Source organism: Urocitellus parryii, chromosome 11 (genome assembly GCF_045843805.1).
Source record: "Urocitellus parryii isolate mUroPar1 chromosome 11, mUroPar1.hap1, whole genome shotgun sequence".
Classification (NCBI taxonomy): Eukaryota; Metazoa; Chordata; class Mammalia; order Rodentia; family Sciuridae; genus Urocitellus; species Urocitellus parryii.
In genome coordinates this window covers 93249331-93275235 of record NC_135541.1, presented here as the reverse complement: position 1 = coordinate 93275235, position 25905 = coordinate 93249331, and positions in this window count along the sequence as shown.

The following is a 25905-nucleotide window of genomic DNA, read 5'->3' as shown; positions in this document are numbered from 1 at the left end:
TCAGCACACATGAAGAGTCAGTCACAACAAGGCACTTGGGGAAATAGATATCAATTGGGATGTTAGGAGATCGGGCAAAGTACAAAATGAGTGATAAGATCAGGGATATTTTCAACAGGGGGGTGGTTGAATACACTATCCTAGGAAGAAACAAGTGTACGCTCACCATAGGATTGAATATTGAAAACAATAGGCAAAGCGGACTTAGATGATTTTAGTAATCCATGCTCTCATTAAAATCAGGCTTTGGAAGAATCATAAGGTGAGTGTGAGTTTTGCATTTGGTGTCCAGAAGATGATGTGATGAAAGGAATACAGGGAGGAGGTGACATGTGTATTTCTTCCACCATTTCTGGGAGCATGTTTTCAAACCCTGTCATTTCGAGTTTGGGGATAAAAATAGGTGCACCCTGGGTTTACGTATATAGAGATGATGCATGAATAGACCATAGGGTGAATAAAAAATATAACTGGTTACTATTTTAAATAATGGATTGAATTGATATTTTAAAAAATACATGAAATCTGGTATTCAGATAAACATTCAATCCAAGTAGGTGTACGTCTATTGGTAATATTAGGGTTCCTAATTACACCAAACTGTGAGTTTTGCTTCGAAAATGATGATGGAATTCAAAAGTAATGTTTTATAAAAGAAATCTCATGAAAAAGCAAGTAAAGCAACATGGAGAAATACATGGGTTCTGATACAGGGAGTGAATGTAAGTGAATCATATGCATGTCAATTTGTGAATATTGGATGAAATGATACATCCTATGATACGAAGAAATAGGAATTTAACAATTTTGAATGAAAATTTACTTCAAAATACACATCACGTCCCGTAAATAGACTTTCATGGATGTTAAACTGGGTCACTTACTGAAGAAATATTAGGGTTAGTATTCAATATCCACTGAAGTTCATTTTGAGAATTCAGAAATGAATGTGTATGTCAAGAAAATGTATATTTCTGAGAAATATCTTGTGAAAAGTTGATTATAAATCCACCCAGATGGACATTAAAGAATCAAGGTAGTATTAAGTATTGACACAGAGATTCAATATTTCAAAGGGCAAAATGAAAAACGAGTCTAAGATATATGCGTACACGTGCCACATAAAAATCTTCCACTGTCATCCACCACAATGCCTTCACATTACTATCACCCCAAATAAGACACAATGAGAGGAGAAGAGGAACAAAATCTGTGAATACATATCTGGAATTGGAAATTCTGAGGAGCTCACAAACTTGGGTGTGGCAAAAGAGATCCCAATGGTAGGGGACAGGGTAAACATTCCACAAACATGGAACTTTGCTGGCCTAATGACTTCTTGACTATCTGCCTCTGACATTTGTGCACTAGAAATATAGCTTTGTGCTTTAGCTTCCTTTGCAGTGAGACCAGGAAAGCTTGGTCTCAGTCTATGTGAACAGGAGGACATGGTTTCCTATTTCCCAATACGAACAGGAGGCAGCAGAGCTGAATCCTCTCTTTGTAGGTAACTGTGGCCGTTGGGGTATGAGTGTCTCCCTGGGGGGATTGTGAAGCCTTTGGCTCACAGTCCAGTTTTAATGGCATTTCTTGCAGCTTCCCTGGAAATTTGGTGTTTGTTTTTGAAATACATAAAGGTCAACTGGGACGCAGTGCTGGAGGGAGCTCTGTCACGTGGGGTGAGTCAGGGTCTGACGGAAAAAACACAAACTGGGCTGCTACCCCATACATCTTTACCACTTGAGCGTAGCAACTTGATTCTGAGCATCGCACCAGATCCTCTCCCCACAACAACATGCCTTTACATTTTAGGGTCTGCTGGCTGCACCTTGTCAGTCACATGTCATTTGGATACCAATGACAGAACCACAGGGGCTCACCACAGATGTTGGTCACACACCTGCACTCCATTGCTCCAGACCCAGTTCCCTGCTGGCTCCTACTCACTGACATCTCTGTTCTTCACCATGGTCATGAATTCCACTCAGTCAAAAACGGCAATGGCGGGGGTTCAGTCATGATGAGCAACAGGAGATCTAAAGGTTCTCCAGGGATTTCTGGTCATGGGATTCTCAAAACCTTCATGTTATTGGCCTAGCCATATTTCAAGAATGAAGAAGTTGGCACTGTGGGTTTTGATTCATTCACGAGCCATTAAGGGTTGAGGAATCTCCTGAGTCTCTAATGGCATCACACCAGAGTTCAAGCTGAGGTGGACCCACTCATCTTTTCCAACCACCACACAAAAGACCACTATTCTAACAAAAACACTCCCACTTGGCCCTCCTCTTCTTCCATACAGATACTCATCATAACATTCTGGCTGGGGGTTTCCATAGGGGGAGCAGTCTAAGATGGTGTGCAAAGTAAGGTCTCATGCCCATCATGTGCCAAATGTCATGGTGGCCTGGACACCCTTCCTGAGAAACAGGATAGATAAAATTGGCCTGTAGTTAATACTGCTCTGCTTCTCAAATTCGAGGCCTCCTGCCTGCCAGGGGTAGATTCTTTATGTGTACTGGATTCATGAAAACACCCAAACACCTGTGTGCTAGTTACTGGATGGCTTGCAACAACTCATTTGACCCAGAGGATCCCTGTTCTTACTTCATCGGTGTCAGGAGCCTGACCAGAGGAAGGCAAGAGACTTCATCCAATATTACACTTCTTTTTCATCCTTTTAGATGTGCATGGACACATGGGATTTTTCTTGAGTTTCCTGGGGTGCTGAGAATGTAATTCACAGCCACACACAGGGCCAAGAGTCTGATTCAGACACAGCCTTTACAAAGCACTTTACCTAAAAGGCACAGATTGGGCCTCTTCCTTTCCGTTTGAAACTGTTTTCTGGAGGATTCCCAAAGGAGTGCCCTAAGGCAAACACCTCCCTGACATTCAGGGGAACAGAACAATAGGGAGGAAAGAAGCCTGGAGAAAAACTTTTCTTTAATTGAACACTGTGGCACTGACAGCTCCTAATCATGCAACTTGGGTGGCTATCTATGCAAGCAGGGATTCTCCAGAGAGATCCTTACCAGTCATGCTAATTTTTACTTTCCTGAGATGCTTGGCATTCCCGTCAGCAATCCAGTCCATGGCCCTGTCACAGAGCTTGAAGGTGGTACCCATCTTGTTCACAAAAACACGAACCCCTTCAGAGAGTGGCCAAAATTCTGGAAGAATACAGGAACTTGGGATCTTGGTAGGTGCTTCCCATCTGCAAGACAAGCAGCAGTCCATTCATCAATTGGCCTTGAGGAGTCCTGCAAAGATTTCCACTAGACAGGACACATTCACGGCTGCATTCTTCTCTCTACTCTCTTTAACCACAAACCCAGTGGGATCCACTGACTCTATAGAAAGACTCACTAGTTAACAGTCCATTTCAAACCAACAAACAACAACAACAACAAACACGTTTTTCCTACATGATCTCAGAACATGAGACAAAATGCCAAATTGAAACACACACCCACTAAGACACACAAACCACCCCTGTATTTGGTCTGCATCTATCCACTCTGACCTCTGACTGGTGGGTGAAAATTTGTTCCCCAGCAGTGGCCGGTCCTGTCTCAGCTCTGGTCTCCTTGGCCATCTCTGTGTAGTTGTCAGGAGCCAGCAATGAGCCAACACTTCTTTCTCAGGAAAGGCCCCTGTTCAGACCATTCAAGGCATTTGGCTACCCACACATCACCAGGTGCCAAGAAAGAATGACTCTGGCCTTGGTACAGAAAAAACAAGGGAGCCCACTGGGACTGGAATTGCCTCTGGGTGCCTCGCCTCCTGGATCCCACGTTCAGAGAGTTCCATCACCAAGGAAGTGAGGTGAGGTCACTTCCTTCAGTGAAGTGAATGAGGTCACTGCCTTGGCAACCACTTTGTCCTAACAGTTGTTTCCAAGGGTCCCATGAGAGGGAGGCTGCCCCACCTTCCTGTGACATTTTCACAAGTCATAAAGGTCTATATACCCTAGGAGCCCGGGATCAGCAACCCACCCAGGCCTGATTGTGTCCATCTTCCCTGCATTGAGAAGAGAGAGGCTGATTCAGCCAATCCCTTCATCCTCACTGGGTTGTTGGCCATGGAAGATGACTTTAGACCTCACAGGTCCTACCTAGCTGCCTACATTGGCTCCAGGGATCATTTCTGCATCTACCTTTGAGCTTCTCAGCAGCTGGAGGATTCCCTACATACCTGTATGGCAAGATCAACTCAGGACCTGCTGTTATGTGAAAATAGATTGAGGGAACAGAGTCTGCTTCAGGGTCATATCAGGTTCGATTTGGCTTAGGAGTCATTCTGCTGGATGAATACGGGGATTGGGCAACTGGGATATTTATAAGAATGGAAGGTGAAAACTAGGTAAGAGCTGAAGCACACAAGGGTGTTGGGCCCTTGATTTGGATACATAGTTTTGAATTATGTTCTGCAGAGGTGAATCCTCTAAATCCATATACAATGGCATAAGATCTTGGACCTGGGACCACTGAATGTGAAAGAGAACTTCCAGTGATATTGAGATGGTAGACAGGATTCCAGTGTAGGGTAAGGAAGAAGAGTGAGTTTAGGATTTGTGCAAAAGGCCCTTTTTGCAATCGAATGAATTTCTATTAGAGTGTAAATGGGAATGTCAGCACACATGAAGAGTCAGTCACAACAAGGCACTTGGGGAAATAGATATCAATTGGGATGTTAGGAGATCGGGCAAAGTACAAAATGAGTGATAAGATCAGGGATATTTTCAACAGGGGGGTGGTTGAATACACTATCCTAGGAAGAAACAAGTGTACGCTCACCATAGGATTGAATATTGAAAACAATAGGCAAAGCGGACTTAGATGATTTAAGTAATCCATGCTCTCATTAAAATCAGGCTTTGGAAGAATCATAAGGTGAGTGTGAGTTTTGCATTTGGTGTCCAGAAGATGATGTGATGAAAGGAATACAGGGAGGAGGTGACATGTGTATTTCTTCCACGATTTCTGGGAGCATGTTTTCAAACCCTGTCATTTCGAGTTTGGGGATAAAAATAGGTGCACCCTGGGTTTACGTATATAGAGATGATGCATGAATAGACCATAGGGTGAATAAAAAATATAACTGGTTACTATTTTAAATAATGGATTGAATTGATATTTTAAAAAATACATGAAATCTGGTATTCAGATAAACATTCAATCCAAGTAGGTGTACGTCTAGTGGTAATATTAGGGTTACTAATTACACCAAACTGTGAGTTTTGCTTCGAAAATGATGATGGAATTCAAAAGTAATGTTTTATAAAAGAAATCTCATGAAAAAGCAAGTAAAGCAACATGGAGAAATACATGGGTTCTGATACAGGGAGTGAATGTAAGTGAATCATATGCATGTCAATTTGTGAATATTGGATGAAATGATACATCCTATGATACGAAGAAATAGGAATTTAACAATTTTGAATGAAAATTTACTTCAAAATACACATCACGTCCCGTATGAATAGACTTTCATGGATGTTAAACTGGGTCACTTACTGAAGAAATATTAGGGTTAGTATTCAATATCCACTGAAGTTCATTTTGAGAATTCAGAAATGAATGTGTATGTCAAGAAAATGTATATTTCTGAGAAATATCTTGTGAAAAGTTGATTATAAATCCACCCAGATGGACATTAAAGAATCAAGGTAGTATTAAGTATTGACACAGAGATTCAATATTTCAAAGGGCAAAATGAAAAACGAGTCTAAGATATATGCGTACACGTGCCACATAACAATCTTCCACTGTCATCCACCACAATGCCTTCACATTACTATCACCCCAAATAAGACACAATGAGAGGAGAAGAGGAACAAAATCTGTGAATACATATCTGGAATTGGAAATTCTGAGGAGCTCACAAACTTGGGTGTGGCACAAGAGATCCCAATGGTAGGGGACAGGGTAAACATTCCACAAACATGGAACTTTGCTGGCCTAATGACTTCTTGACTATCTGCCTCTGACATTTGTGCACTAGAAATATAGCTTTGTGCTTTAGCTTCCTTTGCAGTGAGACCAGGAAAGCTTGGTCTCAGTCTATGTGAACAGGAGGACATGGTTTCCTATTTCCCAATACGAACAGGAGGCAGCAGAGCTGAATCCTCTCTTTGTAGGTAACTGTGGCCATTGGGGTATGAGTGTCTCCCTGGGGGGATTGTGAAGCCTTTGGCTCACAGTCCAGTTTTAATGGCATTTCTTGCAGCTTCCCTGGAAATTTGGTGTTTGTTTTTGAAATACATAAAGGTCAACTGGGACGCAGTGCTGGAGGGAGCTCTGTCACGTGGGGTGAGTCAGGGTCTGACGGAAAAAACACAAACTGGGCTGCTACCCCATACATCTTTACCACTTGAGCGTAGCAACTTGATTCTGAGCATCGCACCAGATCCTCTCCCCACAACAACATGCCTTTACATTTTAGGGTCTGCTGGCTGCACCTTGTCAGTCACATGTCATTTGGATACCAATGACAGAACCACAGGGGCTCACCACAGATGTTGGTCACACACCTGCACTCCATTGCTCCAGACCCAGTTCCCTGCTGGCTCCTACTCACTGACATCTCTGTTCTTCACCATGGTCATGAATTCCACTCAGTCAAAAACGGCAATGGCGGGTTCAGTCATGATGAGCAACAGGAGATCTAAAGGTTCTCCAGGGATTTCTGGTCATGGGATTCTCAAAACCTTCATGTTATTGGCCTAGCCATATTTCAAGAATGAAGAAGTTGGCACTGTGGGTTTTGATTCATTCACGAGCCATTAAGGGTTGAGGAATCTCCTGAGTCTCTAATGGCATCACACCAGAGTTCAAGCTGAGGTGGACCCACTCATCTTTTCCAACCACCACACAAAAGACCACTATTCTAACAAAAACACTCCCACTTGGCCCTCCTCTTCTTCCATACAGATACTCATCATAACATTCTGGCTGGGGGTTTCCATAGGGGGAGCAGTCTAAGATGGTGTGCAAAGTAAGGTCTCATGCCCATCATGTGCCAAATGTCATGGTGGCCTGGACACCCTTCCTGAGAAACAGGATAGATAAAATGGGCCTGTAGTTAATACTGCTCTGCTTCTCAAATTCGAGGCCTCCTGCCTGCCAGGGGTAGATTCTTTATGTGTACTGGATTCATGAAAACACCCAAACACCTGTGTGCTAGTTACTGGATGGCTTGCAACAACTCATTTGACCCAGAGGATCCCTGTTCTTACTTCATCGGTGTCAGGAGCCTGACCAGAGGAAGGCAAGAGACTTCATCCAATATTACACTTCTTTTTCATCCTTTTAGATGTGCATGGACACATGGGATTTTTCTTGAGTTTCCTGGGGTGCTGAGAATGTAATTCACAGCCACACACAGGGCCAAGAGTCTGATTCAGACACAGCCTTTACAAAGCACTTTACCTAAAAGGCACAGATTGGGCCTCTTCCTTTCCGTTTGAAACTGTTTTCTGGAGGATTCCCTAAGGAGTGCCCTAAGGCAAACACCTCCCTGACATTCAGGGGAACAGAACAATAGGGAGGAAAGAAGCCTGGAGAAAAACTTTTCTTTAATTGAACACTGTGGCACTGACAGCTCCTAATCATGCAACTTGGGTGGCTATCTATGCAAGCAGGGATTCTCCAGAGAGATCCTTACCAGTCATGCTAATTTTTACTTTTCTGAGATGCTTGGCATTCCCGTCAGCAATCCAGTCCATGGCCCTGTCACAGAGCTTGAAGGTGGTACCCATCTTGTTCACAAAAACACGAACCCCTTCAGAGAGTGGCCAAAATTCTGGAAGAATACAGGAACTTGGGATCTTGGTAGGTGCTTCCCATCTGCAAGACAAGCAGCAGTCCATTCATCAATTGGCCTTGAGGAGTCCTGCAAAGATTTCCACTAGACAGGACACATTCACGGCTGCATTCTTCTCTCTACTCTCTTTAACCACAAACCCAGTGGGATCCACTGACTCTATAGAAAGACTCACTAGTTAACAGTCCATTTCAAACCAACAAACAACAACAACAACAAACACGTTTTTCCTACATGATCTCAGAACATGAGACAAAATGCCAAATTGAAACACACACCCACTAAGACACACAAACCACCCCTGTATTTGGTCTGCATCTATCCACTCTGACCTCTGACTGGTGGGTGAAAATTTGTTCCCCAGCAGTGGCCGGTCCTGTCTCAGCTCTGGTCTCCTTGGCCATCTCCGTGTAGTTGTCAGGAGCCAGCAATGAGCCAACACTTCTTTCTCAGGAAAGGCCCCTGTTCAGACCATTCAAGGCATTTGGCTACCCACACATCACCAGGTGCCAAGAAAGAATGACTCTGGCCTTGGTACAGAAAACACAAGGGAGCCCACTGGGACTGGAATTGCCTCTGGGTGCCTCGCCTCCTGGATCCCACGTTCAGAGAGTTCCATCACCAAGGAAGTGAGGTGAGGTCACTTCCTTCAGGGAAGTGAATGAGGTCACTGCCTTGGCAACCACTTTGTCCTAACAGTTGTTTCCAAGGGTCCCATGAGAGGGAGGCTGCCCCACCTTCCTGTGACATTTTCACAAGTCATAAAGGTCTATATACCCTAGGAGCCCGGGATCAGCAACCCACCCAGGCCTGATTGTGTCCATCTTCCCTGCATTGAGAAGAGAGAGGCTGATTCAGCCAATCCCTTCATCCTCACTGGGTTGTTGGCCATGGAAGATGACTTTAGACCTCACAGGTCCTACCTAGCTGCCTACATTGGCTCCAGGGATCATTTCTGCATCTACCTTTGAGCTTCTCAGCAGCTAGAGGATTCCCTACATACCTGTATGGCAAGATCAACTCAGGACCTGCTGTTATGTGAAAATAGATTGAGGGAACAGAGTCTGCTTCAGGGTCATATCAGGTTCGATTTGGCTTAGGAGTCATTCTGCTGGATGAATACGGGGATTGGGCAACTGGGATATTTATAAGAATGGAAGGTGAAAACTAGGTAAGAGCTGAAGCACACAAGGGTGTTGGGCCCTTGATTTGGATACATAGTTTTGAATTATGTTCTGCAGAGGTGAATCCTCTAAATCCATATACAATGGCATAAGATCTTGGACCTGGGACCACTGAATGTGAAAGAGAACTTCCAGTGATATTGAGATGGTAGACAGGATTCCAGTGTAGGGTAAGGAAGAAGAGTGAGTTTAGGATTTGTGCAAAAGGCCCTTTTTGCAATCGAATGAATTTCTATTAGAGTGTAAATGGGAATGTCAGCACACATGAAGAGTCAGTCACAACAAGGCACTTGGGGAAATAGATATCAATTGGGATGTTAGGAGATCAGGCAAAGTACAAAATGAGTGATAAGATCAGGGATATTTTCAACAGGGGGGTGGTTGAATACACTATCCTAGGAAGAAACAAGTGTACGCTCACCATAGGATTGAATATTGAAAACAATAGGCAAAGCGGACTTAGATGATTTTAGTAATCCATGCTCTCATTAAAATCAGGCTTTGGAAGAATCATAAGGTGAGTGTGAGTTTTGCATTTGGTGTCCAGAAGATGATGTGATGAAAGGAATACAGGGAGGAGGTGACATGTGTATTTCTTCCACCATTTCTGGGAGCATGTTTTCAAACCCTGTCATTTCGAGTTTGGGGATAAAAATAGGTGCACCCTGGGTTTACGTATATAGAGATGATGCATGAATAGACCATAGGGTGAATAAAAAATATAACTGGTTACTATTTTAAATAATGGATTGAATTGATATTTTAAAAAATACATGAAATCTGGTATTCAGATAAACATTCAATCCAAGTAGGTGTACGTCTAGTGGTAATATTAGGGTTACTAATTACACCAAACTGTGAGTTTTGCTTCGAAAATGATGATGGAATTCAAAAGTAATGTTTTATAAAAGAAATCTCATGAAAAAGCAAGTAAAGCAACATGGAGAAATACATGGGTTCTGATACAGGGAGTGAATGTAAGTGAATCATATGCATGTCAATTTGTGAATATTGGATGAAATGATACATCCTATGATACGAAGAAATAGGAATTTAACAATTTTGAATGAAAATTTACTTCAAAATACACATCACGTCCCGTATGAATAGACTTTCATGGATGTTAAACTGGGTCACTTACTGAAGAAATATTAGGGTTAGTACTCAATATTCACTGAAGTTCATTTTGAGAATTCAGAAATGAATATGTATGTCAAGAAAATGTATATTTCTGAGAAATATCTTGTGAAAAGTTGATTATAAATCCACCCAGATGGACATTAAAGAATCAAGGTAGTATAAGTATTGACACAGAGATTCAATATTTCAAAGGGCAAAATGAAAAACGAGTCTAAGATATATACGAACACGTGCCACATAACAATCTTCCACTGTCATCCACCACAATGCCTTCACATTACTATCACCCCAAATAAGACACAATGAGAGGAGAAGAGGAACAAAATCTGTGAATACATATCTGGAATTGGAAATTCTGAGGAGCTCACAAACTTGGGTGTGGCACAAGAGATCCCAATGGTAGGGGACAGGGTAAACATTCCACAAACATGGAACTTTGCTGGCCTAATGACTTCTTGACTATCTGCCTCTGACATTTGTGCACTAGAAATATAGCTTTGTGCTTTAGCTTCCTTTGCAGTGAGACCAGGAAAGCTTGGTCTCAGTCTATGTGAACAGGAGGACATGGTTTCCTATTTCCCAATACGAACAGGAGGCAGCAGAGCTGAATCCTCTCTTTGTAGGTAACTGTGGTCGTTGGGGTATGAGTGTCTCCCTGGGGGGATTGTGAAGCCTTTGGCTCACAGTCCAGTTTTGATGGCATTTCTTGCAGCTTCCCTGGAAATTTGGTGTTTGTTTTTGAAATACATAAAGGTCAACTGGGACGCAGTGCTGGAGGGAGCTCTGTCACGTGGGGTGAGTCAGGGTCTGACGGAAAAAACACAAACTGGGCTGCTACCCCATACATCTTTCCCACTTGAGCGTAGCAACTTGATTCTGAGCATCGCACCAGATCCTCTCCCCACAACAACATGCCTTTACATTTTAGGGTCTGCTGGCTGCACCTTGTCAGTCACATGTCATTTGGATACCAATGACAGAACCACAGGGGCTCACCACAGATGTTGGTCACACACCTGCACTCCATTGCTCCAGACCCAGTTCCCTGCTGGCTCCTACTCACTGACATCTCTGTTCTTCACCATGGTCATGAATTCCACTCAGTCAAAAAGGCAATGGCGGGGGTTCAGTCATGATGAGCAACAGGAGATCTAAAGGTTCTCCAGGGATTTCTGGTCATGGGATTCTCAAAACCTTCATGTTATTGGCCTAGCCATATCTCAAGAATGAAGAAGTTGGCACTGTGGGTTTTGATTCATTCACGAGCCATTAAGGGTTGAGGAATCTCCTTTCAGTAAAAGCTCTGGAGATCGCATGCAGGCAAGGCTTTTCACGGAGTGGCGAAAGGTCACAGGAATCCAGGCCCATTGGGGGTCTAAAATATGAGGTTCATGTGAGTTTTGGCTCTCAACTATAGCTGAAAAGGCTTTAACAGCAAAATCATGTGAAATCCTGGCTGAGATTCCCAGTGCTGTGGAGGAAGCCACCCTCGGCCTAGATCTCAGTTTCCAAGGGCTCCTCTACTGCCTGGCCTTGTAAAATCCCAACTCGATTCATGGCAAGAGTTCTCTGAGATCAGTTCCAGAACTGAGTCTCTAATGGCATCACACCAGAGTTCAAGCTGAGGTGGACCCACTCATCTATTCCAACCACCACACAAAAGACCACTATTCTAACAAAAACACTCCCACTTGGCCCTCCTCTTCTTCCATACAGATACTCATCATAACATTCTGGCTGGGGGTTTCCATAGGGGGAGCAGTCTAAGATGGTGTGCAAAGTAAGGTCTCATGCCCATCATGTGCCAAATGTCATGGTGGCCTGGACACCCTTCCTGAGAAACAGGATAGATAAAATGGGCCTGTAGTTAATACTGCTCTGCTTCTCAAATTCGAGGCCTCCTGCCTGCCAGGGGTAGATTCTTTATGTGTACTGGATTCATGAAAACACCCAAACACCTGTTCTAGTTACTGGATGGCTTGCAACAACTCATTTGACCCAGAGGATCCCTGTTCTTACTTCATCGGTGTCAGGAGCCTGACCAGAGGAAGGCAAGAGACTTCATCCAATATTACACTTCTTTTTCATCCTTTTAGATGTGCATGGACACATGGGATTTTTCTTGAGTTTCCTGGGGTGCTGAGAATGTAATTCACAGCCACACACAGGGCCAAGAGTCTGATTCAGACACAGCCTTTACAAAGCACTTTACCTAAAAGGCACAGATTGGGCCTCTTCCTTTCCGTTTGAAACTGTTTTCTGGAGGATTCCCAAAGGAGTGCCCTAAGGCAAACACCTCCCTGACATTCAGGGGAACAGAACAATAGGGAGGAAAGAAGCCTGGAGAAAAACTTTTCTTTAATTGAACACTGTGGCACTGACAGCTCCTAATCATGCAACTTGGGTGGCTATCTATGCAAGCAGGGATTCTCCAGAGAGATCCTTACCAGTCATGCTAATTTTTACTTTCCTGAGATGCTTGGCATTCCCGTCAGCAATCCAGTCCATGGCCCTGTCACAGAGCTTGAAGGTGGTACCCATCTTGTTCACAAAAACACGAACCCCTTCAGAGAGTGGCCAAAATTCTGGAAGAATACAGGAACTTGGGATCTTGGTAGGTGCTTCCCATCTGCAAGACAAGCAGCAGTCCATTCATCAATTGGCCTTGAGGAGTCCTGCAAAGATTTCCACTAGACAGGACACATTCACGGCTGCATTCTTCTCTCTACTCTCTTTAACCACAAACCCAGTGGGATCCACTGACTCTATAGAAAGACTCACTAGTTAACAGTCCATTTCAAACCAACAAACAACAACAACAACAACAACAACAAACACGTTTTTCCTACATGATCTCAGAACATGAGACAAAATGCCAAATTGAAACACACACCCACTAAGACACACAAACCACCCCTGTATTTGGTCTGCATCTATCCACTCTGACCTCTGACTGGTGGGTGAAAATTTGTTCCCCAGCAGTGGCCGGTCCTGTCTCAGCTCTGGTCTCCTTGGCCATCTCTGTGTAGTTGTCAGGAGCCAGCAATGAGCCAACACTTCTTTCTCAGGAAAGGCCCCTGTTCAGACCATTCAAGGCATTTGGCTACCCACACATCACCAGGTGCCAAGAAAGAATGACTCTGGCCTTGGTACAGAAAACACAAGGGAGCCCACTGGGACTGGAATTGCCTCTGGGTGCCTCGCCTCCTGGATCCCACGTTCAGAGAGTTCCATCACCAAGGAAGTGAGGTGAGGTCACTTCCTTCAGGGAAGTGAATGAGGTCACTGCCTTGGCAACCACTTTGTCCTAACAGTTGTTTCCAAGGGTCCCATGAGAGGGAGGCTGCCCCACCTTCCTGTGACATTTTCACAAGTCATAAAGGTCTATATACCCTAGGAGCCCGGGATCAGCAACCCACCCAGGCCTGATTGTGTCCATCTTCCCTGCATTGAGAAGAGAGAGGCTGATTCAGCCACATCCCTTCATCCTCACTGGGTTGTTGGCCATGGAAGATGACTTTAGACCTCACAGGTCCTACCTAGCTGCCTACATTGGCTCCAGGGATCATTTCTGCATCTACCTTTGAGCTTCTCAGCAGCTGGAGGATTCCCTACATACCTGTATGGCAAGATCAACTCAGGACCTGCTGTTATGTGAAAATAGATTGAGGGAACAGAGTCTGCTTCAGGGTCATATCAGGTTCGATTTGGCTTAGGAGTCATTCTGCTGGATGAATACGGGGATTGGGCAACTGGGATATTTATAAGAATGGAAGGTGAAAACTAGGTAAGAGCTGAAGCACACAAGGGTGTTGGGCCCTTGATTTGGATACATAGTTTTGAATTATGTTCTGCAGAGGTGAATCCTCTAAATCCATATACAATGGCATAAGATCTTGGACCTGGGACCACTGAATGTGAAAGAGAACTTCCAGTGATATTGAGATGGTAGACAGGATTCCAGTGTAGGGTAAGGAAGAAGAGTGAGTTTAGGATTTGTGCAAAAGGCCCTTTTTGCAATCGAATGAATTTCTATTAGAGTGTAAATGGGAATGTCAGCACACATGAAGAGTCAGTCAGAACAAGGCACTTGGGGAAATAGATATCAATTGGGATGTTAGGAGATCGGGCAAAGTACAAAATGAGTGATAAGATCAGGGATATTTTCAACAGGGGGGTGGTTGAATACACTATCCTAGGAAGAAACAAGTGTACGCTCACCATAGGATTGAATATTGAAAACAATAGGCAAAGCGGACTTAGATGATTTTAGTAATCCATGCTCTCATTAAAATCAGGCTTTGGAAGAATCATAAGGTGAGTGTGAGTTTTGCATTTGGTGTCCAGAAGATGATGTGATGAAAGGAATACAGGGAGGAGGTGACATGTGTATTTCTTCCACCATTTCTGGGAGCATGTTTTCAAACCCTGTCATTTAGAGTTTGGGGATAAAAATAGGTGCACCCTGGGTTTACGTATATAGAGATGATGCATGAATAGACCATAGGGTGAATAAAAAATATAACTGCTTACTATTTTAAATAATGGATTGAATTGATATTTTAAAAAATACATGAAATCTGGTATTCAGATAAACATTCAATCCAAGTAGGTGTACGTCTAGTGGTAATATTAGGGTTACTAATTACACCAAACTGTGAGTTTTGCTTCGAAAATGATGATGGAATTCAAAAGTAATGTTTTATAAAAGAAATCTCATGAAAAAGCAAGTAAAGCAACATGGAGAAATACATGGGTTCTGATACAGGGAGTGAATGTAAGTGAATCATATGCATGTCAATTTGTGAATATTGGATGAAATGATACATCCTATGATACGAAGAAATAGGAATTTAACAATTTTGAATGAAAATTTACTTCAAAATACACATCACGTCCCGTATGAATAGACTTTCATGGATGTTAAACTGGGTCACTTACTGAAGAAATATTAGGGTTAGTACTCAATATTCACTGAAGTTCATTTTGAGAATTCAGAAATGATTATGTATGTCAAGAAAATGTATATTTCTGAGAAATATCTTGTGAAAAGTTGATTATAAATCCACCCAGATGGACATTAAAGAATCAAGGTAGTATAAGTATTGACACAGAGATTCAATATTTCAAAGGGCAAAATGAAAAACGAGTCTAAGATATATGTGAACACGTGCCACATAACAATCTTCCACTGTCATCCACCACAATGCCTTCACATTACTATCACCCCAAATAAGACACAATGAGAGGAGAAGAGGAACAAAATCTGTGAATACATATCTGGAATTGGAAATTCTGAGGAGCTCACAAACTTGGGTGTGGCACAAGAGATCCCAATGGTAGGGGACAGGGTAAACATTCCACAAACATGGAACTTTGCTGGCCTAATGACTTCTTGACTATCTGCCTCTGACATTTGTGCACTAGAAATATAGCTTTGTGCTTTAGCTTCCTTTGCAGTGAGACCAGGAAAGCTTGGTCTCAGTCTATGTGAACAGGAGGACATGGTTTCCTATTTCCCAATACGAACAGGAGGCAGCAGAGCTGAATCCTCTCTTTGTAGGTAACTGTGGCCGTTGGGGTATGAGTGTCTCCCTGGGGGGATTGTGAAGCCTTTGGCTCACAGTCCAGTTTTAATGGCATTTCTTGCAGCTTCCCTGGAAATTTGGTGTTTGTTTTTGAAATACATAAAGGTCAACCGGGACGCAGTGCTGGAGGGAGCTCTGTCACGTGGGGTGAGTCAGGGTCTGACGGAAAAAACACAAACTGGGCTGCTACCCCATATATCTTTCCCACTTGAGCGTAGCAACTTGATTCTGAGCATCGCACCAGATCCTCTCCCCACAACAACATGCCTTTACATTTTAGGGTCTGCTGGCTGCACCTTGTCAGTCACATGTCATTTGGATACCAATGACAGAACCACAGGGGCTCACCACAGATGTTGGTCACACACCTGCACTCCATTGCTCCAGACCCAGTTCCCTGCTGGCTCCTACTCACTGACATCTCTGTTCTTCACCATGGTCATGAATTCCACTCAGTCAAAAACGGCAATGGCGGGGGTTCAGTCATGATGAGCAACAGGAGATCTAAAGGTTCTCCAGGGATTTCTGGTCATGGGATTCTCAAAACCTTCATGTTATTGGCCTAGCCATATTTCAAGAATGAAGAAGTTGGCACTGTGGGTTTTGATTCATTCACGAGCCATTAAGGGTTGAGGAATCTCCTGAGTCTCTAATGGCATCACACCAGAGTTCAAGCTGAGGTGGACCCACTCATCTTTTCCAACCACCACACAAAAGACCACTATTCTAACAAAAACACTCCCACTTGGCCCTCCTCTTCTTCCATACAGATACTCATCATAACATTCTGGCTGGGGTTTTCCATAGGGGGAGCAGTCTAAGATGGTGTGCAAAGTAAGGTCTCATGCCCATCATGTGCCAAATGTCATGGTGGCCTGGACACCCTTCCTGAGAAACAGGATAGATAAAATGGGCCTGTAGTTAATACTGCTCTGCTTCTCAAATTCGAGGCCTCCTGCCTGCCAGGGGTAGATTCTTTATGTGTACTGGACTCATGAAAACACCCAAACACCTGTGTGCTAGTTACTGGATGGCTTGCAACAACTCATTTGACCCAGAGGATCCCTGTTCTTACTTCATCGGTGTCAGGAGCCTGACCAGAGGAAGGCAAGAGACTTCATCCAATATTACACTTCTTTTTCATCCTTTTAGATGTGCATGGACACATGGGATTTTTCTTGAGTTTCCTGGGGTGCTGAGAATGTAATTCACAGCCACACACAGGGCCAAGAGTCTGATTCAGACACAGCCTTTACAAAGCACTTTACCTAAAAGGCACAGATTGGGCCTCTTCCTTTCCGTTTGAAACTGTTTTCTGGAGGATTCCCAAAGGAGTGCCCTAAGGCAAACACCTCCCTGACATTCAGGGGAACAGAACAATAGGGAGGAAAGAAGCCTGGAGAAAAACTTTTCTTTAATTGAACACTGTGGCACTGACAGCTCCTAATCATGCAACTTGGGTGGCTATCTATGCAAGCAGGGATTCTCCAGAGAGATCCTTACCAGTCATGCTAATTTTTACTTTTCTGAGATGCTTGGCATTCCCGTCAGCAATCCAGTCCATGGCCCTGTCACAGAGCTTGAAGGTGGTACCCATCTTGTTCACAAAAACACGAACCCCTTCAGAGAGTGGCCAAAATTCTGGAAGAATACAGGAACTTGGGATCTTGGTAGGTGCTTCCCATCTGCAAGACAAGCAGCAGTCCATTCATCAATTGGCCTTGAGGAGTCCTGCAAAGATTTCCACTAGACAGGACACATTCACGGCTGCATTCTTCTCTCTACTCTCTTTAACCACAAACCCAGTGGGATCCACTGACTCTATAGAAAGACTCACTAGTTAACAGTCCATTTCAAACCAACAAACAACAACAACAACAACAACAAACACGTTTTTCCTACATGATCTCAGAACATGAGACAAAATGCCAAATTGAAACACACACCCACTAAGACACACAAACCACCCCTGTATTTGGTCTGCATCTATCCACTCTGACCTCTGACTGGTGGGTGAAAATTTGTTCCCCAGCAGTGGCCGGTCCTGTCTCAGCTCTGGTCTCCTTGGCCATCTCTGTGTAGTTGTCAGGAGCCAGCAATGAGCCAACACTTCTTTCTCAGGAAAGGCCCCTGTTCAGACCATTCAAGGCATTTGGCTACCCACACATCACCAGGTGCCAAGAAAGAATGACTCTGGCCTTGGTACAGAAAAAACAAGGGAGCCCACAGGGACTGGAATTGCCTCTGGGTGCCTCGCCTCCTGGATCCCACGTTCAGAGAGTTCCATCACCAAGGAAGTGAGGTGAGGTCACTTCCTTCAGGGAAGTGAATGAGGTCACTGCCTTGGCAACCACTTTGTCCTAACAGTTGTTTCCAAGGGTCCCATGAGAGGGAGGCTGCCCCACCTTCCTGTGACATTTTCACAAGTCATAAAGGTCTATATACCCTAGGAGCCCGGGATCAGCAACCCACCCAGGCCTGATTGTGTCCATCTTCCCTGCATTGAGAAGAGAGAGGCTGATTCAGCCACATCCCTTCATCCTCACTGGGTTGTTGGCCATGGAAGATGACTTTAGACCTCACAGGTCCTACCTAGCTGCCTACATTGGCTCCAGGGATCATTTCTGCATCTACCTTTGAGCTTCTCAGCAGCTGGAGGATTCCCTACATACCTGTATGGCAAGATCAACTCAGGACCTGCTGTTATGTGAAAATAGATTGAGGGAACAGAGTCTGCTTCAGGGTCATATCAGGTTCGATTTGGCTTAGGAGTCATTCTGCTGGATGAATACGGGGATTGGGCAACTGGGATATTTATAAGAATGGAAGGTGAAAACTAGGTAAGAGCTGAAGCACACAAGGGTGTTGGGCCCTTGATTTGGATACATAGTTTTGAATTAAGTTTTGCAGAGGTGAATCCTCTAAATCCATATACAATGGCATAAGATCTTGGACCTGGGACCACTGAATGTGAAAGAGAACTTCCAGTGATATTGAGATAGTAGACAGGATTCCAGTGTAGGGTAAGGAAGAAGAGTGAGTTGAGGATTTGGGCAAAAGGCCCTTTTTGCAATCGAATGAATTTCTATTAGAGTGTAAATGGGAATGTCAGCACACATGAAGAGTCAGTCCCAACAAGGCACTTGGGGAAATAGATATCAATTGGGATGTTAGGAGATCGGGCAAAGTACAAAATGAGTGATAAGATCAGGGATATTTTCAACAGGGGGGTGGTTGAATACACTATCCTAGGAAGAAACAAGTGTACGCTCACCATAGGATTGAATATTGAAAACAATAGGCAAAGCGGACTTAGATGATTTTAGTAATCCATGCTCTCATTAAAATCAGGCTTTGGAAGAATCATAAGGTGAGTGTGAGTTTTGCATTTGGTGTCCAGAAGATGATGTGATGAAAGGAATACAGGGAGGAGGTGACATGTGTATTTCTTCCACCATTTCTGGGAGCATGATTTCAAACCCTGTCATTTAGAGTTTGGGGATAAAAATAGGTGCACCCTGGGTTTACGTATATAGAGATGATGCATGAATAGACCATGGGGTGAATAAAAAATATAACTGGTTACTATTTTAAATAATGGATTGAATTGATATTTTAAAAAATACATGAAATCTGGTATTCAGATAAACATTCAATCCAAGTAGGTGTACGTCTAGTGGTAATATTAGGGTTACTAATTACACCAAACTGTGAGTTTTGCTTCGAAAATGATGATGGAATTCAAAAGTAATGTTTTATAAAAGAAATCTCATGAAAAAGCAAGTAAAGCAACATGGAGAAATACATGGGTTCTGATACAGGGAGTGAATGTAAGTGAATCATATGCATGTCAATTTGTGAATATTGGATGAAATGATACATCCTATGATACGAAGAAATAGGAATTTAACAATTTTGAATGAAAATTTACTTCAAAATACACATCACGTCCCGTATGAATAGACTTTCATGGATGTTAAACTGGGTCACTTACTGAAGAAATATTAGGGTTAGTACTCAATATTCACTGAAGTTCATTTTGAGAATTCAGAAATGAATATGTATGTCAAGAAAATGTATATTTCTGAGAAATATCTTGTGAAAAGTTGATTATAAATCCACCCAGATGGACATTAAAGAATCAAGGTAGTATAAGTATTGACACAGAGATTCAATATTTCAAAGGGCAAAATGAAAAACGAGTCTAAGATATATGCGAACACGTGCCACATAACAATCTTCCACTGTCATCCACCACAATGCCTTGACATTACTATCACCCCAAATAAGACACAATGAGAGGAGAAGAGGAACAAAATCTGTGAATACATATCTGGAATTGGAAATTCTGAGGAGCTCACAAACTTGGGTGTGGCACAAGAGATCCCAATGGTAGGGGACAGGGTAAACATTCCACAAACATGGAACTTTGCTGGCCTAATGACTTCTTGACTATCTGCCTCTGACATTTGTGCACTAGAAATATAGCTTTGTGCTTTAGCTTCCTTTGCAGTGAGACCAGGAAAGCTTGGTCTCAGTCTATGTGAACAGGAGGACATGGTTTCCTATTTCCCAATACGAACAGGAGGCAGCAGAGCTGAATCCTCTCTTTGTAGGTAACTGTGGCCGTTGGGGTATGAGTGTCTCCCTGGGGGGATTGTGAAGCCTTTGTCTCACAGTCCAGTTTTAATGGCATTTCTTGCAGCTTCCCTGGAAATTTGGTGTTTGTTTTTGAAATACATAAAGGTCAACCGGGACGCAGTGCTGGAGGGAGCTCTGTCACGTGGGGTGAGTCAGGGTCTGACGGAAAAAACACAAACTGGGCTGCTACCCCATATATCTTTCCCACTTGAGCGTAGCAACTTGATTCTGAGCATCGCACCAGATCCTCTCCCCACAACAACATGCCTTTACATTTTAGGGTCTGCTGGCTGCACCTTGTCAGTCACATGTCATTTGGATACCAATGACAGAACCACAGGGGCTCACCACAGATGTTGGTCACACACCTGCACTCCATTGCTCCAGACCCAGTTCCCTGCTGGCTCCTACTCACTGACATCTCTGTTCTTCACCATGGTCATGAATTCCACTCAGTCAAAAACGGCAATGGCGGGGGTTCAGTCATGATGAGCAACAGGAGATCTAAAGGTTCTCCAGGGATTTCTGGTCATGGGATTCTCAAAACCTTCATGTTATTGGCCTAGCCATATTTCAAGAATGAAGAAGTTGGCACTGTGGGTTTTGATTCATTCACGAGCCATTAAGGGTTGAGGAATCTCCTGAGTCTCTAATGGCATCACACCAGAGTTCAAGCTGAGGTGGACCCACTCATCTTTTCCAACCACCACACAAAAGACCACTATTCTAACAAAAACACTCCCACTTGGCCCTCCTCTTCTTCCATACAGATACTCATCATAACATTCTGGCTGGGGGTTTCCATAGGGGGAGCAGTCTAAGATGGTGTGCAAAAGTAAGGTCTCATGCCCATCATGTGCCAAATGTCATGGTGGCCTGGACACCCTTCCTGAGAAACAGGATAGATAAAATGGGCCTGTAGTTAATACTGCTCTGCTTCTCAAATTCGAGGCCTCCTGCCTGCCAGGGGTAGATTCTTTATGTGTACTGGACTCATGAAAACACACAAACACCTGTGTGCTAGTTACTGGATGGCTTGCAACAACTCATTTGACCCAGAGGATCCCTGTTCTTACTTCATCGGTGTCAGGAGCCTGACCAGAGGAAGGCAAGAGACTTCATCCAATATTACACTTCTTTTTCATCCTTTTAGATGTGCATGGACACATGGGATTTTTCTTGAGTTTCCTGGGGTGCTCAGAATGTAATTCACAGCCACACACAGGGCCAAGAGTCTGATTCAGACACAGCCTTTACAAAGCACTTTACCTAAAAAGGCACAGATTGGGCCTCTTCCTTTCCGTTTGAAACTGTTTTCTGGAGGATTCCCAAAGGAGTGCCCTAAGGCAAACACCTCCCTGACATTCAGGGGAACAGAACAATAGGGAGGAAAGAAGCCTGGAGAAAAACTTTTCTTTAATTGAACACTGTGGCACTGACAGCTCCTAATCATGCAACTTGGGTGGCTATCTATGCAAGCAGGGATTCTCCAGAGAGATCCTTACCAGTCATGCTAATTTTTACTTTTCTGAGATGCTTGGCATTCCCGTCAGCAATCCAGTCCATGGCCTTGTCACAGAGCTTGAAGGTGGTACCCATCTTGTTCACAAAAACACGAACCCCTTCAGAGAGTGGCCAAAATTCTGGAAGAATACAGGAACTTGGGATCTTGGTAGGTGCTTCCCATCTGCAAGACAAGCAGCAGTCCATTCATCAATTGGCCTTGAGGAGTCCTGCAAAGATTTCCACTAGACAGGACACATTCACGGCTGCATTCTTCTCTCTACTCTCTTTAACCACAAACCCAGTGGGATCCACTGACTCTATAGAAAGACTCACTAGTTAACAGTCCATTTCAAACCAACAAACAACAACAACAACAACAACAACAAACACGTTTTTCCTACATGATCTCAGAACATGAGACAAAATGCCAAATTGAAACACACACCCACTAAGACACACAAACCACCCCTGTATTTGGTCTGCATCTATCCACTCTGACCTCTGACTGGTGGGTGAAAATTTGTTCCCCAGTAGTGGCCGGTCCTGTCTCAGCTCTGGTCTCCTTGGCCATCTCTGTGTAGTTGTCAGGAGCCAGCAATGAGCCAACACTTCTTTCTCAGGAAAGGCCCCTGTTCAGACCATTCAAGGCATTTGGCTACCCACACATCACCAGGTGCCAAGAAAGAATGACTCTGGCCTTGGTACAGAAAAAACAAGGGAGGCCCACAGGGACTGGAATTGCCTCTGGGTGCCTCGCCTCCTGGATCCCACGTTCAGAGAGTTCCATCACCAAGGAAGTGAGGTGAGGTCACTTCCTTCAGGGAAGTGAATGAGGTCACTGCCTTGGCAACCACTTTGTCCTAACAGTTGTTTCCAAGGGTCCCATGAGAGGGAGGCTGCCCCACCTTCCTGTGACATTTTCACAAGTCATAAAGGTCTATATACCCTAGGAGCCCGGGATCAGCAACCCACCCAGGCCTGATTGTGTCCATCTTCCCTGCATTGAGAAGAGAGAGGCTGATTCAGCCACATCCCTTCATCCTCACTGGGTTGTTGGCCATGGAAGATGACTTTTTACCTCACAGGTCCTACCTAGCTGCCTACATTGGCTCCAGGGATCATTTCTGCATCTACCTTTGAGCTTCTCAGCAGCTGGAGGATTCCCTACATACCTGTATGGCAAGATCAACTCAGGACCTGCTGTTATGTGAAAATAGATTGAGGGAACAGAGTCTGCTTCAGGGTCATATCAGGTTCGATTTGGCTTAGGAGTCATTCTGCTGGATGAATACGGGGATTGGGCAACTGGGATATTTATAAGAATGGAAGGTGAAAACTAGGTAAGAGCTGAAGCACACAAGGGTGTTGGGCCCTTGATTTGGATACATAGTTTTGAATTAAGTTCTGCAGAGGTGAATCCTCTAAATCCATATACAATGGCATAAGATCTTGGACCTGGGACCACTGAATGTGAAAGAGAACTTCCAGTGATATTGAGATAGTAGACAGGATTCCAGTGTAGGGTAAGGAAGAAGAGTGAGTTGAGGATTTGGGCAAAAGGCCCTTTTTGCAATCGAATGAATTTCTATTAGAGTGTAAATGGGAATGTCAGCACACATGAAGAGTCAGTCACAACAAGGCACTTGGGGAAATAGATATCAATTGGGATGTTAGGAGATCGGGCAAAGTACAAAATGAGTGATAAGATCAGGGATATTTTCAACAGGGGGGTGGTTGAATACACTATCCTAGGAAGAAACAAGTGTACGCTCACCATAGGATTGAATATTGAAAACAATAGGCAAAGCGGACTTAGATGATTTTAGTAATCCATGCTCTCATTATAATCAGGCTTTGGAAGAATCATAAGGTGAGTGTGAGTTTTGCATTTGGTGTCCAGAAGATGATGTGATGAAAGGAATACAGGGAGGAGGTGACATGTGTATTTCTTCCACCATTTCTGGGAGCATGATTTCAAACCCTGTCATTTAGAGTTTGGGGATAAAAATAGGTGCACCCTGGGTTTACGTATATAGAGATGATGCATGAATAGACCATGGGGTGAATAAAAAATATAACTGGTTACTATTTTAAATAATGGATTGAATTGATATTTTAAAAAATACATGAAATCTGGTATTCAGATAAACATTCAATCCAAGTAGGTGTACGTCTAGTGGTAATATTAGGGTTACTAATTACACCAAACTGTGAGTTTTGCTTCGAAAATGATGATGGAATTCAAAAGTAATGTTTTATAAAAGAAATCTCATGAAAAAGCAAGTAAAGCAACATGGAGAAATACATGGGTTCTGATACAGGGAGTGAATGTAAGTGAATCATATGCATGTCAATTTGTGAATATTGGATGAAATGATACATCCTATGATACGAAGAAATAGGAATTTAACAATTTTGAATGAAAATTTACTTCAAAATACACATCACGTCCCGTATGAATAGACTTTCATGGATGTTAAACTGGGTCACTTACTGAAGAAATATTAGGGTTAGTACTCAATATCCACTGAAGTTCATTTTGAGAATTCAGAAATGATTATGTATATCAAGAAAATGTATATTTCTGAGAAATATCTTGTGAAAAGTTGATTATAAATCCACCCAGATGGACATTAAAGAATCAAGGTAGTATAAGTATTGACACAGAGATTCAATATTTCAAAGGGCAAAATGAAAAACGAGTCTAAGATATATGCGAACACGTGCCACATAACAATCTTCCACTGTCATCCACCACAATGCCTTGACATTACTATCACCCCAAATAAGACACAATGAGAGGAGAAGAGGAACAAAATCTGTGAATACATATCTGGAATTGGAAATTCTGAGGAGCTCACAAACTTGGGTGTGGCACAAGAGATCCCAATGGTAGGGGACAGGGTAAACATTCCACAAACATGGAACTTTGCTGGCCTAATGACTTCTTGACTATCTGCCTCTGACATTTGTGCACTAGAAATATAGCTTTGTGCTTTAGCTTCCTTTGCAGTGAGACCAGGAAAGCTTGGTCTCAGTCTATGTGAACAGGAGGACATGGTTTCCTATTTCCCAATACGAACAGGAGGCAGCAGAGTTGAATCCTCTCTTTGTAGGTAACTGTGGCCATTGGGGTATGAGTGTCTCCCTGGGGGGACTGTGAAGCCTTTGTCTCACAGTCCAGTTTTAATGGCATTTCTTGCAGCTTCCCTGGAAATTTGGTGTTTGTTTTTGAAATACATAAAGGTCAACCGGGACGCAGTGCTGGAGGGAGCTCTGTCACGTGAGGTGAGTCAGGGTCTGACGGAAAAAACACAAACTGTGCTGCTACCCCATATATCTTTCCCACTTGAGCGTAGCAACTTGATTCTGAGCATTGCACCAGATCCTCTCCCCACAACAACATGCCTTTACATTTTAGGGTCTGCTGGCTGCACCTTGTCAGTCACATGTCATTTGGATACCAATGACAGAACCACAGGGGCTCACCACAGATGTTGGTCACACACCTGCACTCCATTGCTCCAGACCCAGTTCCCTGCTGGCTCCTACTCACTGACATCTCTGTTCTTCACCATGGTCATGAATTCCACTCAGTCAAAAACGGCAATGGCGGGGGTTCAGTCATGATGAGCAACAGGAGATCTAAAGGTTCTCCAGGGATTTCTGGTCATGGGATTCTCAAAACCTTCATGTTATTGGCCTAGCCATATTTCAAGAATGAAGAAGTTGGCACTGTGGGTTTTGATTCATTCACGAGCCATTAAGGGTTGAGGAATCTCCTGAGTCTCTAATGGCATCACACCAGAGTTCAAGCTGAGGTGGACCCACTCATCTTTTCCAACCACCACACAAAAGACCACTATTCTAACAAAAACACTCCCACTTGGCCCTCCTCTTCTTCCATACAGATACTCATCATAACATTCTGGCTGAGGGTTTCCATAGGGGGAGCAGTCTAAGATGGTGTGCAAAGTAAGGTCTCATGCCCATCATGTGCCAAATGTCATGGTGGCCTG